The sequence below is a fragment of the Nicotiana tomentosiformis genome, chromosome 5 (assembly GCF_000390325.3).
Source record: "Nicotiana tomentosiformis chromosome 5, ASM39032v3, whole genome shotgun sequence".
Lineage (NCBI taxonomy): Eukaryota > Viridiplantae > Streptophyta > Magnoliopsida > Solanales > Solanaceae > Nicotiana > Nicotiana tomentosiformis.
The window spans coordinates 128556330-128567728 of record NC_090816.1 but is presented as its reverse complement, the minus strand read 5'-3'; the positions used below and the strand labels follow the sequence as shown (position 1 = coordinate 128567728).

At 36.4% G+C, this 11399-nt stretch overlaps 1 long non-coding RNA gene across 1 annotated transcript; it reads right to left on the bottom strand.

The window, feature by feature from the left end:
* Positions 1-1416: 1416 nt before the first annotated feature.
* On the bottom strand, positions 1417-2955 carry LOC138891841 (uncharacterized). Its single transcript, XR_011408178.1, has 2 exons — positions 2197-2955; positions 1417-1986 (listed from the first exon to the last, which is right to left on the bottom strand). It is a non-coding gene; the product is annotated as an uncharacterized lncRNA (long non-coding RNA).
* Positions 2956-11399: the final 8444 nt, after the last annotated feature.

Genomic DNA, 11399 nt, shown 5'->3' with positions numbered 1-11399 from the left:
TATTATTCACCACATGACTTGGAATTCCTACATTATAATTCATTATAACAAGACCGTGATTCGAATCCAAAATTCATGTGTAAAAACTAGAAAAATAGATTGAAAAAGACAATGGACACGATTTTTAATCTGAATTTCTCTCATCTACATCCTACTTTACCATATAAATATCCTATAATATCTACGTATATGGTTTTGTTTAGAGGTGGCAAAATGGGTAAAAGAAAATAGTTATCCACACATATTATTCATTAAAAAATAGATTGGATAATGAACTTTTTAAAAATGGGTTTAATATTAATAAGAACCATATTATCCACTTAGAAAATGGTTAACCAAATGGATAACCAATGGATAACTAATGTGTTTAACTTTTACATTTGTAAAGCCTCAAATTGGGGATTCCTCAAGTTTGGGAGACTAGGAATTCCCCCATAAGTAATCATATTCAAAAAATCATAGATAATATGGATATTCATATTATCCTCCGGATAACCTGTTTTTTATCCGTCTCAAATACGGGTCGAGTCGAATAATTAATCCATTTTTTGAATTACCCGTTTTTAACCCGCGAATATCCCACTCGACCCGTTTACCACCCCTAGTTTTGTTACATTTCGTTTTCAGAATCTAGGGGACCATTGTAGAGATGAGAATTGGGGTGTTAGAGTTTTTATGAGCAAACTGACAGTATACATATAGGTTCAGTAGCTACCACCATTGACTAGCTAGCCACGTACATGACAACACTTATGGCTAAAAGTTGAAACGACCTTCCTATATACCATACATGCACTTAATTCTTGCATCTAACTTGGACCATATATTGAACTAGTCTCACCACTCAATACATAACACTTGTCTCGTTCCTTCTTTGAAGATTATCATGTAGTTGTAAGAATTGTAACTTACCAATCTAATATCTCATCCGCTTTACTTTCTCTTATCCACTATTTCTACTTATTCCACTACAATTAAATCAATAATATAGTCGGCAAATGTTAGTTTAGACGTCCAAATTTTAATGGATCAACACTACAAGAAAATGAAGTTATTACGGCGCTTATTTTAACATATAATGGCAACTTATGACCGCCGTAATACACACTAACGACACCTTTTGAAAATGCCACAATTTCATTCGCCAAAATTATATTATGGCGGTTCTGGCAAAACTGTCGTAATTACATTTGAAAATCGCCATATTTTAATCTGGTTGATGCGGCTTTTTGATTTGATTATTGTGGCGGTTTTAAAACGCCGTAGTTGCAAAAGAGAATTGCTACTATAACGTCAGTATCCTTTCACAATTACAATCAATTTATTTTTTTCACATTTACAATCATATTTATTGAATGCCATGCTTTGAAACTTCCATAACACTTTAATCATTTTAACCCAATATAGAAGATTAAATAAGAAAAATATTCATTATATAAAAAACACAAGTATACCAAAATTACATCATCAAAATATTAATGCTTTAAAGTGTATTTCAATAGTAATATCCAAAAGATTCATAGTTCATCCTATAAAATAATCACTAATTCACACTTGGACTATCATCATTGTTACTTTCATCTAGGGTTGGCAAAATAGTTAAAAGAACACAGTTAACCACCCATATTATCCACTAAAAAATGGGTTGGATAATGAACTTTTTAAAAATGGGTCAAATATGGATAAGAACTATATTATCCATTTAAAAAATGGATAATTAATGGGTTTAACTTTTACATTTGTAAAGTCTCAAATTAGGGGTTCCTCAAGTTTGGGAGACTAGAAATTCTCCCAAAAGTGTTCATATTCAAGAACTCATGGATAATATGGTTACCCATATTATCCGTCGGTTAACTTATTTTTTATCCGTATTAAATATGGGTCGGGTCGGATAATTTATCCGTTTATTTTCCGCTCCTACTTTCATCTAAAGATCTTCTTGGTTCAACTGTTGATGGTGCACCGGCCACTTCCTAAATTTGGTGCCTGAAAAAAAAAGATAAAAAATACAGTCAATAAACAAATAACTAAACTTTTAACTAGCGAGCTGTAGTAGAACTCCCTAAGTGTTAAGAGTTCTGCAACTATAATCTATACATGTGAAAAAAACTTAGGACTTAAAATCCTTCTAGTCTTGCATTTTTTATTACACTCAATATGCTTATCAGAACAATTGCAATCTTCCCAAGTACAGACCATATTGAAGATTCAAAATCTTTTGAATTATCCACCCGCGCCTTTGAGTAGTTGGAACAATGACACAAATTTCTGTAACTCCTCTTTTTCTCCCTACAGAGACATATATACACAAACGCCAAATATATATATATATATATATCTTATGGGCATCAGAAACATATCATTCACGATTACTTGTTTAATTATTTGAAAATGAGATACAAGCCAGCAGTAGACAAGCCAAAGCAAAAGCAAAAGCACAAGAAGGGACTGTGGTCTCCAGATGAAGACCAGAAGCTCAAGGACTACATATTTTGAGGGATAATCTATTATGACAATATAAGAAAACTATGAACTGCACGTTTTGTCATTTTGGAGTCATCGTCTATATGTATTGACCAGAAGCACAAGAAGGGACTTTGTGGATTAGGCTTGTCAAATCTTTTTTATACTCCTGGAAGAGAAGATTTAGCACCAGAATCCCTCTCCGTTTATATGGGTTTATTTCAACAGATATTATATTGACCCTAACATGTATTCTTAGCAGTTCTCAAAAAACTTTGTCTAGTGATATAAAAGCATATTTGGAATTATATTTCAGAAAATAAGCATCATTAGAGATTATCGCAAATGCTTAAAAAGGATTAAACTAATCAGATTCAATTTCTAACAGCCTGCCAGGTGAGAAACCACTATATATCAAAAAAGAACCATAAGAAAAGCAAATAACTAAAATTTTAATGTAGCAAGAGAACTTATACCTGTTGAGGAGTGGAAAATAAGTGAGCGAACTTGTCACGATCCAAAAATTACACTTGTCGTAATGACGCCTATCTTAATACTAGGCAAGCCGACAACCTCAATAACCCACAATTTCTTTTAAATATTGAAATAATTAATTTTAAGGAAAAATCCCACAAATACTGAATATAAATATACTATCAAAACTCGGTGTCATTGAGTACATGAACATCGATACATCACAAGTCTGAAAAATACGGTATATAATAGTCTGAGACCAAACACAGTAAACAAGGAGATATGGAAGGAGAGACAAGGTCTGCAAAACACGACAGCTACCTCGGAATCTCCGGAAAATTAACTGTGCGAAAGAATCAACACTCGCTGTGTCCGGGATCACCTAGATTTGCACATGAAGTGCAAGGTGTAGTATGAGTACAACCAACTCAGTAAGTAACGATAATAAATAAAGAACTGAAAGTAGTGACGAGCTTCACAGCTAAGTCCAAATACACTAGTTTCCAACATGGAAAGGTATGCATGCTTTCAAGTTCAACATTTAAAACTCCACAGTAATTTCATATCAAATTTGACTGAAACAGAAATAATATATTTCAGAGTTTTCCAAAACAGTGATATATGACAGCTGAAATGCAACAAATAATGGAATCAATGCATCCTCTCAGAGTAACAGTCACTCACTCCTCTCATTCACTAAAACCTCACAGTCACTCATTCCTCACAGTCACTCATTCCTCTCAATCACTCGGCACTCAACAATCGTCACTCGCACTCATTAGGTACCTGCTCTCACTTGGGGTGTGTACAAACTCCAAAGGGGCTCCTTCAGCCCAAGCGCTATATCAAGCCAATCATGGCATATAACAATGAAATATGCTGCGCCGTACAGCCCGATCCCATAAATATTCTCACAACCAGGCCATCGGCCTCACTAAGTCATCAATCTCTCGAGTCTCTCGGACTCTGAGAAATCATGATAAGCAACCCAACAACAATAATATGATGCATCAATAATAAACAAGAGATACTGAGATGTAATATGCAAGTAAAAATCGTGACTGAGTATGAAATAACAATTTAGCAAATAATTCAACATGTACACGACCTCTGTGATCCCAACAATGTCAACACATAGTTTAAACATGTTTTATATATCAATTTCTCTAATACGTGGAAGAATGTACGAATATCAACAGATTATTCAACTACACAGTTTTATGGAATTGACCAAGTCATAATTCCTACGGTGCACGCCCACATGCCCACCACCTAGCATGTGCGTCACCTCAAAACTATTCACATGACACATAATCCGGGGTTTGATACCCTCAGGACCAAATTTAGAACTGTTACTTACCTCAAACCGTGAAATTCTTTATTCTGCAATGCATTTGCCTCGCAAATCGGCCTCCAAACGCCTCGAATCTAGCCACAAATAATCAAATTCAGTCAATAAAAATTATAGAAATTAATTACATATGAAAATATAATTTTTCCTTCAAAATCTGAAATTTTACTGAAAAATCACCCGTGGGGTCCACGTCTCGGAACCCAACAAAAGTTATAAAATCCGAAAGCCCATTCAACGACGAGTCTAAACATACCAATTTTACCTAATTCTGACATCAACTCGACCCTCAAATCTTCAAATTAAACCAAGAGGGTTTTCTAAATTTTTCAACTTAATTCACCCATTAAATGTTAAAAACAAGCATGGATTCGGAGGATTTGACCAATATTGAATTAAAAATACTTACCCCATTATTTTCCCTAAAAATCTCCCAAAAATTACCTCTTCCCGAGCTCCAATCCGTCAAAAACGAAAAATGGGACAAAGTCCCATTTTCAGAACTTAAACATTCTCACCAGGCGTTTCTTCTTCGCGAACACGACAGCACCCTCGCGCTCGCAAAGCACAAAATTGTGCTGCCCGAATTTCCTCCTTTACGAATGCGAGCCTGGTCTCGCGAACGTGAAGACCAATTTCCCCCCAGGCCGGCTTTTTTTCCTTTGCGAACGCGAGGCCTCGATCACGAACGCGTAGGTTTGCCCCTCGACCCTTCACGAACGCGTACCCTCGATCGCGAACGGGAAGCACAAAATGGGCCAGTCCAAATTTTCTCTTCGCGAACGCGAGACTCCCCTCGCGAACGCGAAGAAGGAAACTAGATACAGGCATCAGAAAAATTCCAGCAATTGTTTAAGTCAAACTTTCGATCCGTTAACCATCCAAAACTCACCCGAGGCCCCCGGGACCTCAACCAATTACACCAACAAGTCCTAAAACATCATACGAACTTAGTCGAACCATCAAATCACATCAAACAACGCTAAAACCACGAATCATACCCAATTCAAGCCTAATGAAACTAAGAATTTTTAACTTCTACATTCAACGCCGAAACATATCAAATCAAGTCCAATTGACCTCAAATTTTGCACACAAGTCATAAATGACATAACAGACCTATTCCAATTTTCATAATCAGATTCCGAACCCGATATCAAAAAGTCAACTCCCCGGTCAAACTTTTCAAAAGTTCAACTTTGACAATTTCAAGCCTAATTCCACTACAGACCTCCAAATTACAATCCGGACACGCTCTTAAGTCCAAAATCACCCAATGGAGCTAACAGAACTATCAAAATTCAAATCCGGGGTCGTTTATATATAAGTCAACATCCAATCAACTTTTTCAACTTAAGTTTTTAATTATGGGACTAAGTGTCTCCATTCACTCTGAAATCCTTCCAAACCCGAACCAACTAACCCGGTAAGTCAGAAAATAACTGTAAAGTATAAATTGAGCAGTAAATTGAGAAACAGAATTATAATACTCAAAACGACCGGTCAGGTCGTTACATAATTCCTCAGGGTGAAACTTATGAGAAAAAGTAGGCTCTAATTCTTAGATAAAACCTATGAGAAAACCTTTAAGGTTGGAACTTAACATCTGATCTTGATTTGATCAACTAGTTAAAGAAATTGCCTAATGAGAAGCCTCTTAGTGATATAAAAGTACAGATAGAAAATATTTACTTCTTCCATTAGAATTAGGACATAACTAACAGAATCTCTACATGTAGCAGCCTGCAATAATTAGTGAATATTTTCACTTAATCTGAACTAAGTTCTTCTCTCAAAATTTTTGCTTATACATGTCAAACTGTTAACTTACTACTTCAGATTCTTTGCTAACTTACTATTAAAAATATAATGTCCAATCATACATGACTTAAACTTCACTTCTACTCAAAAACTTACTAAAACAGAAGTCTACCAAAAACTTATTCCATGTCCACTTTCATTAAGCCTTCTTTAAGTAAATAGCTTTTATCGATATGAAAGAGAAATTGGAATAAGTTTTATTGATATTACAAATGTAATATTATTGATTAACAAACTATATGACTAATTTATTGTAACGACCCTACCGGTCGTTTTGAGTATTACAGCCATATTCCCCTATTTACTGCTCAAGTTATGCTTTACAGTTATTTTATGATATACCGAGTTAGTTGGTTTGGGTCCGAAAGGATTTCGGAATGAATTGAGACACTTAGTCTCATAATTAAAAATTTAAATTGGAAAAGTTGACTGGATATTGATTTATGTATAAACGACCCCGAAATAGAGTTTTGATGATTCCAATAGCTCTGTATGGTGATTTTGGACTTAGGAGCGTGTCTGAAAAATTATTTGGATGTCCGTAGTGGAATTAGGCTTGAAATGGTGAAAGTCGAATTTTTGGGAAGTTTGACCGGGGGGTTGACTTTTTGATATCAGGGTCAGAATCTGATTCTGAAAATTAAAATATCTCTGTTATGTCATTTATGACTTGTGTGCAAAATTTGAGGTCTATCGGACTTGATTTGATAGGTTCCGGCATCGTTTGTAAAAATTTAAAATTTCAAAGTTATTTAGGCTTGAATTAGGGTATGATTCGTGATTTTAGCGTTGTTTGAGGTGATATGAAGGCTCGACTAAGTTCGTATGATATTTTAGGACTTGTTGGTATATTTGGTTGGGGTCCCAGGGGCCTCGGGTGAGTTCTGGGATGGTTTCAAATCTATATCATAGCAAGGTATCAAGTGAGGGTGAGTAGAGAAGCAAGAAATGAAAAAGAAACCCACTGGGAGCGTGCTAGAGTCCGTGCAATGCGCGGATTGTGGCACGCCAACCCTCTCAGCAACTTTGAAAACCAGTGCATTATAGAGGTTTGGCACTGGACCTGGCACGCTACCACATGAAGCTTTTCTTTTAAGTACTCATTTCGGGGGTTTATTTTGTTACACCTCATGTTTCCGTACGTGGAAGTACACCATGAGTAAATTTATGAAAGCTCGGAAATGAGATATTACGTCCCGTATTTTCGTACGTTAAAGTTTCGTCGTAAGTTAATCGTTGTAAGTTCGGGAATGGGATTATTTTGAGCTTATAAACATTATGCTATTTCAAACAAGTGATGAGTAAATTTGTGAAGATGAGAGGGTAAGCAAATCGAAGAAAATAAATTGCGTCGAAGGTTGCCGATTTGGGATAAAATACGGTCCGAACTACAATACCTGATATTTTTGGATTAGTGCCATATAAGGTACCACATGACCATGATAGTAGGGTACATAAAGTATGTCAAGTGAGTAGTATTTGAAGTAATTCGAGATAATTCTTATTTATATGGATAATTGATTAATTATTGGATTAGTGGAGGATTAATCAGTTGATTAAGAAAAAGTGGTAAAAGTTTGGATAAGTTTAAGAGCAAAACGTAGAAGCAAGTTGGATTGCTAGACAATCCTTATAGTGACTAGGTAAATTAGTATATAGGTGGCTTAATTATGGGACTTTTGGCCGAAAGTCATCCCCAAAATGGGGGCCCACAAAACCTCATAGATAAGAAGATTATCATACATTTTTTAAGTAAGATTTTCATAATGGTCTTATGTTTGCTAAGCAACGGATGATACTTTGCCTAAAAGCCAACTTTGTCCAGCTTGTTGCGAGAAACTTAGCTTTTATTTGAATAGTATCCCTAAACGTATACTACGTTGAGTGTACAAGCACGAAAAGGAAAAAGAAGCTCAAATCCGGATTGGTCGAGATGCAATTCTAAGAGAGCACGGTATAATCTTTCTCAAGGATAACATACGAAATTTCCCCTACCTCGATCCGCCGTTACATGTTGTCGCAATTAACGTGTGTTAGAGGAATTGTCAAGATAATCGGCTCAGGTATGTTAAGGCTATCCCTTCTTTCTTTTGGCATGATCTATACGACACGAACGAAATGAGAAAATGCATAACTTCCATAAATGACTCTATTCATAGAAATATTAGGGATGTCTATATTCTTGATTCCCCACATGAATTATTTGTATATTTTCTGCTCATGGGTCTCAGAAAAATATGTATTTGATAAAATTTATCCGACAGGCATATTATTTTTATGACATTCCGAGAAAATCTTATTAACATATTTCCATGCATTTCATACAGTTATACATGTACATTGACCCATGACCAGATGGCGTTATATACGCGTATATATAAGTATTTATATGTATATGGGATATGAGAAAAGGTTATGGCGTTATATAAGCACCACCACATAATCAGCTGGTATACGTTGATGATTTACCCACAGTGGCCGAAATGATATGATGGGATGCCCTCAGAGGCTTGATGATGTTATGAACGCATATACCTATGCATGGTATGACATTTATATACATATGCATGACATTATAAAAATGAAATGATTCACAGAGCTATGCAAACGTACATGTCGAGTCTTTTACTCTATGTTTCTCTCATGTCTATTATTTACTGATTTTCATTCCTTACATACTCGGTACATTATTTGTACTGACGTCTCTTTTGCCTGGGGATGCTGCGCTTCATGCCTTCAGGTCCCGATAGACAGTTCGAGAGCCCTTCAAGTAGGCTATCAGCTCAGCGGAAGATGTTGGTGCGCTCCATTTGCTTCAGAGTTGCTTATTTGGTTAGTATGATTTAGACGTATATTGTTTGGTATGGCGGGACTCTGTCCCGACCTTATGACAATTATGTACTCTTAGAGGCTTGTAGACATATGTCATGTACGTGAAAGATTGTACGGCCTTGTCGGCCTATGTTTTGATTTTATAAATGATGATGTTGGCCTATTAGGCCCGTACGTCATGTGTATATGATGATGTAATAAAAAAAGATACGTTATGTTGGTACTCAGTTGAGTAAGGTACCGGGTTCCCGTCGCGGCCCATCGATTTGGGTCATGACAAAAGTGGTATCAGAGAAGTTCTGTCCTAGGGAGTCTACAAGTCGTGTCTAGTAGAGTCTTGTTTATGAGTGTGTCGTGCACCACACTTATAAACAGGAGGCTACAGAGAATTTAGGATTGTCATTCTTTCTTCTTACTCTAGATCGTGTGGTAGAGCTCACTTTTAAGAACTCAATTTTTGAAACTCTATCTTATTCATAATACGACGATGCCTACATCCAGAAAGACGATTGGTAAGAGATATAGCTATGGAAGAGTTGAGTTAGAGGTATTCGATTTCTCATGATGCTTATGATAAGTAAATATAAGGTCTTCCGTAGATCATGTATGTACTATGATGTGTAAGCCTCTTTATAAGGAGCCTTGAGGCAAGAGTACCTATCCACCCTTATGATGAAAGACAATGAGAGATTTAGAAGATAAATACAAGTTTCAACAAGCAAAAGAAGCAAGATGAAGAAGGGTACGAGGCGCCCAGTTAATGAAGGTTAACAGTATTTACAATTCAGGCAGAGGAATATAAGCTTTTTGAGTTACATTCAACAGTAACAGAGGTATGTACAATTGACGACGTTGATCTTAGTTATGCCCTATGGGAGCTAACAGATATGGTTCAAGAGAAGGACGGGATATCAAGATCCAGCTGGGGTTAGAGTGACCCAAAATGGTAGATGAATTATTTACGTTAGTTTACCTTTTCTGAAGGATATTACAAAGGTGCTAATAGATCTCCTTGTGATACACCCAAATGGTGCACTCTAGAATATTACAATTAGATGTGAATACTAGCATAAAAAAAATCCAGAAGATAGGCACTGAAAGCCTGGAAGGGATAAATATTACCTTAGTTTGACTCGCGTCCCTAGTAGAGTGAGAACATTAAGCAACTCGAAGAGCCACTGGATGGAGCAAAGGGGAGCAAAAATTAAAAGAATATCTTGTTCTAGTTTTCAGAATAAAGTGATAGACATAAGTGTTAGCGAAAAATGAGAAGAGAGTTAATGAAGCATTAGGAGTAAGATGAAATACATGGATGACAACGGTAGATAAAAAAGATGACAGTATTACAGAGTCTATAGTCAATTGAAGGAAAAGACGAGAGGTGACAGGCCTTGAGACAACAAAAAAGTATAGGCTATAAAGTCATATTCTCATTTCAAGAAATAAGTTCGTGACTCCAACGCGACTACCGAAAGGAAAAGTTAGACCCCAGAACAATAGAAATCAGTATAGACTGGTGAACAAGATAAACTAAACATGAATTAGGAACTGAATTATTGGATAATAGTCGGCATCATGAGAATTTTAGATTTCGTTCTGGCGATAATAGAGTGGACAACAGAAGAAGATTCATGAAGAGTTCAGAGAATGGTCATTCAGGAAGACGCTTCCCTAAAGCAATCAATGTGAGCAAAGTTAAGCTTAAGGGACTGTATGTGCCAGTTATACTAAGTGTCACCCTCGAGAATAAGGAATTTTATTATCCTTGGTATAGAAGGATTGCCGCAAGGCGAGTAAGGGTCATCGATAATGTGAAAAGACGCCAAAGACGAAGAGGTAAAACATCTATAAGTAGCTCGTCGTAACACTAAATCTTAGAGCTCCGCTAAAGGGGGGAATATGGAGTGATGTGGCATTAAGTCAGAATAAAGTGGTTCTAGTAATTATAGAATAATAAAGATGAGAAAGGGATAAGATTGCACTTATTCAAATCCTACAGATATGCTACGATTCCAGAACATTATGCAAACACGACGTCAAGGAGAGGAGATAAGGGTTCCTTCCTGAGATGTTATTGATAGATAAGGAGCCAGTGCGGGACATAAGTTAAGATAAAGGAAAGGACCCATGAAAGATTAAACAGAATATTGATATGAGAATGAGCCAATGAGTAGTTAGTAGTTGATTCAGGAAAAGCCTAGTTATGGCTAAATAAGAGGATACATACAAATCAACAGATCGTGCAAGATAAACATAGTGAACCCCAACATGGGGAATCCAGGGGCCTTGGGTGAGTTCCGGGATGGTTTCAGATCTATATCATAGCAAGGTATCAAGTGAGGGTGAGTAGAGAAGCAAGAAATGGAAAAGAAAACCACTGGGAACTTGCTAGAGTCCGTGCAATGCGCGGATTGTGGCACGTCAGCCCTCTTAACAACTTTGAAAACCAGTGCATTAT